The sequence below is a fragment of the Lynx canadensis genome, chromosome B3 (genome assembly GCF_007474595.2).
Source record: "Lynx canadensis isolate LIC74 chromosome B3, mLynCan4.pri.v2, whole genome shotgun sequence".
In the NCBI taxonomy this organism is placed as follows: domain Eukaryota; kingdom Metazoa; phylum Chordata; class Mammalia; order Carnivora; family Felidae; genus Lynx; species Lynx canadensis.
This window is the reverse complement of record NC_044308.2, coordinates 17,853,933-17,858,170: the sequence shown is the minus strand read 5'-3', so window position 1 is coordinate 17,858,170 and position 4,238 is coordinate 17,853,933.

Below are 4,238 nucleotides of genomic sequence, written 5' to 3'. Positions count from 1 at the left end.
CCTGAGTATTTTATTTTGATGCTACCATGAATGGGATTATTTCTTTTTTAGATGTTTTGTTGTTAATGTGTGTAAACATAACTGTTTTCTGTATGTTTATTTTGTACCCTACAAATTCACCAAATTTGTCAGTTCTAGTGATTTTTTGGTGGTATCTTTAGGATTTTCTATATAAGATTATATCATTTACAAGCAAAGACAGTTTCACTTTTTCTTATTTGGATGCCTTTTATTATTTTTTTATTAACTGATTGCTCTGGCTAGGAGTAGTGACAGTAGGTATCTTTGTCTCGTTCCTGGTCTTAGAGGAAAAGTTTTCAACCTTTTGCCATTGAATATGATGTTGGGTGTGGGTTTGTCATAGATGGCCTTTATTGTGTTGAGGTGTCTTCCTCCTGTACTCAATTTGTTGAGCATTTTTATCATGAAAGGTTGTTGTGCTTGTCAAATGCTTTTTCTGCATCTATTGACATGATCTTAAGATTTTTATCTCGTTCTATGACGGTGTATCTCTTTCATTGATTTGATTTGTGTGTATTGAACCACCTTGCATTCCAGGCATAAATCTCACTTGACCCTGGTGAATGATCTTTTTAATGTGCTGTTGAATTTGGTTTGCTAATATTTTGCTGAGGATTTTTGCATCTATGTCAATCTGGTATGTCTGTCTGTAATTGTCTTGTAGGCTCCTTATATGACTTTGGTATCAGGTAATGTTGGCCATGTAAAATTAGTTTGGGGTTATTTCCTTCTCTTCAGTTTTTTTGAATAGTTTGAGAAGGATTGTCATTGATCCTTCTTTAAATATTGGGCAGAATTCACCAGTGAAACCATCTAGTCCTGACTTTCCTGTGTTGAGAGGTTTTGATTACTGATTCAGTCTCCTTACTTAATATTTGTCTGCTCAGACTTTCAATTCTTCATGATTCAGTCCTGGTAGGTTGTATGTTTCTAGGAATTTATCCATTTCCTATAGGTTATCCATTTTGTTGGCATATAATTATTTATAGTAGTCTCTCATATAGTATTCCTGTAGTATCAGTTGTAATGTCTCCTCTTTCATTTCTGATTTTGAGTCCTCTGTTTCTGAGTCACTCTAGCTAAAGGTTTTTCAGTCTTGTCTTTATTTATTTATTTTTAATTTTTTTAAATATGAAATTTATTGTCAAATTGGTTTCCATACAACACCCAGTGCTTATCCTAACAGGTGCCCTCCTCAATGCCCATCACCCACTTTCCCCTCCCTCCCACCCCCCATCAACCCTCAGTTTATTCTCAGTTTTTAAGAGTCTCTAATGGTTTGCCTCCCTCCCTCTCTAAATTTTTTTTCCCTTCCCCTCCCCCATGGTCTTCTGTTAAGTTTCTCAGGATCCACATAGGAGTGAAAACATGTGGTATCTGTTTTTCTCTGTATGACTTATTTCACTTAGCATAACATTCTCCAGTTCCATCCATGTTGCTACAAAAGGCCATATTTCATTCTTTCTCATTGCCACGTAGTATTCCATTGTATATGTAAACCACAATTTCTTTATCCATTCATTAGTTGATGGACATTTAGGCTCTTTCCATAATTTGGCTATTGTTGAAAGTGCTGCTGTAAACATTGGGGTACAAGTGCCCATATGCATCAGCACTCCTGTGGGTAAATTTCCCTTGGGTAAATTCCTAGCAGTGCTATTGCTGGGTCATAGGGTAGATCTATTTTTAATTTTTTGAGGAACCTCCACACTGTTTTCCAGAGCAGCTGCACCAGTTTGCATTCCCACCAACAGTGCAAGAGGGTTCCCGTTTCTCCACATCCTCACCAGCATCTATAGTCTACTGATTTGTTCATTTTAGCCACTCTGACTGGCATGAGGTGATATCTCAGCGTGGTTTTGATTTGTATTTCCGTGATGAGGAGTGACGTTGAGCATCTTTTCATGTGCCTGTTGGCCATCTGGATGTCTTCTTTAGACAAGTGTCTATTCATGTTTTCTGCCCATTTCTTCACTGGATTATTTGTTTTTCGGGTGTGGAGTTTGGTGAGTTCTTTATAGATTTTGGATACTAGCCTTTTGTCCGATATGTCATTTGCAAATATCTTTTCCCATTCCATTGGTTGCCTTTTAGTTTTGTTGATTGTTTCCTTTGCAGTGCAGAAGCTTTTTATCTTCATGAGGTCCCAATAGTTCATTTTTGCTTTTAATTCCCTTGCCTTTGGAGATGTATCAAGTAAGAAATTGCTGCAGCTGAGGTCAAAGAGGTTTTTCCCTGCTTTCTCCTCTAGGGTTTTGGTGGTTTCCTGTCTCACATTCAGGTCCTTCATCCATTTTGAGTTTATTTTTGTGAATGGTGTAAGAAAGTGGTCTAGTTTTATCCTTCTGCATATTGCTGTCCAGTTCTCCCAGCACCATTTGTTAAAGACACTTTTTTCCATTGGATGTTCTTTCCTGCTTTGTCAAAGATGAGTTGGCCTTACTTTTCTGGGTCCAATTCTGGAGTCTCTATTCTATTCCATTGGTCTATGTGTTGGTTTTTGTGCCAATACCATGCTGTCTTGATGATGACAGCTTTGTAGTAGAGGCTAAAGTCTGGGATTGTGATGCCTCCCGCTTTGGTTTTCTTCTTCAAAATTACTTTGGCTATTCGGGGTCTTTTGTGGTTCCATACACATTTTAGGATTGCTTATTCTAGCTTCGAGAAGAATGTTGGTGCAATTTTGATTGGGATTGCATTGAATGTGTAGATTGCTTTGGGTAGTATTGACATTTTAACAATATTTATTCTTCCAATCCATGAGCATGGAATGTTTTTCCATTTCTTTGTATTTTCTTCAATTGCCTTCATAAGCTTTCTATAGTTTTCAGCATACAGATCTTCTACATCTTTAGTTAGGTTTATTCCTAGGTATTTTATGATTCTTGGTGCAATTGTGAATGGGATTGGTTTCTTTGTCTTTCTGTTGCTTCATTCTTAGTGTATAAGAATGCAACTGATTTCTGTACATTAATTTTGAATCCTGCAACTTTGCTGAATTCATGTATCAGTTCTAGCAGACTTTTGGTGGAGTCTACCGGGTTTTCCATGTATAATGTCATGTCATCTGAAAGTGAAAGCTTGACTTCATCTTTGCCAATTTTGATGCCTTTGATTTCCTTTTGTTGTCTGATTGCTGATGCTGGAACTTCCAACACTATGTTAAACAACAGCAGTCAGAGTGGACATCCCTGTCATGTTCCTGATCTCAGGGGGAAAGTTCTCAGTTTTTCCCCATTGAGGATGATATTAACTGTGGGCTTTTTATAAATGGCTTTTATGATGTTTAAGTATATTCCTTCTTTCCCGACTTTCTCAAAGGGATGCTGAATTTTGTCAAATGCTTTTTCTGCATCAATAGACAGGATCATATGGTTCTTATATTTTCTTTTATTAATGTGATGTATCACACTGATTGATTTGCGAATGTTGAACCAGCCCTGCATCCCAGGAATGAATCCCACTTGATCATGGTGAATAATTCTTTTTATATGCTGTTGAATTCGATTTGCTAGTATCTTGTTGAGAATTTTTGCATCCATTTTCATCAGGGATGTTGGCCTGTAGTTCTTTTTTGCTGGGTCTCTGTCTGGTTTGGGAATCAAAGTAATGCTGGCTTCATAGAATGAGTCTGGAAATTTTTCTTCCCTTTCTATTTTTTGGAACAGCTTGAGAAGGATAGGTATTATCTCTGCTTTCCATGTCTGGTAAAATTCCCTGGGAAGCCGTCTGGTCCTGGACTCTTATTTGTTGGAAGATTTTTGATAACTGATTCAATTTCTTCACTGGTTATGGGTCTGTTCAAGTTTTCTATTTCTTTCTGTTTGAGTTTTGAAAGTGTGTGGGTGCTTAGGAATTTTTCCATTTCTTCCAGGTTGTCCAGTTTGTTGGCATATAATTTTTCATAGTATTCCCTGATAATTGCTTGTATTTCTGAGGGATTGGTTGTAATAATTCCATTTTCATTCATGATTTTATCTATTTGGGTCATCTCCCTTTTCTTTTTGAGAAGCCGGCTAGAGGTTTATCAATTTTGTTTATTTTTTCAAAAAACCAACTCTTGGTTTCATTGATATGCTCTAGTTTTTTTAGATTCTATATTGTTTATTTCTGCTCTGCTCTTTATTATTTCTCTTCTTCTGCTGGGTTTGGGGTGTCTTTGTTGTTCTGCTTCTATTTCCTTTAGGTGTGCTGTTAGATTTTGTATTTGGCATTTT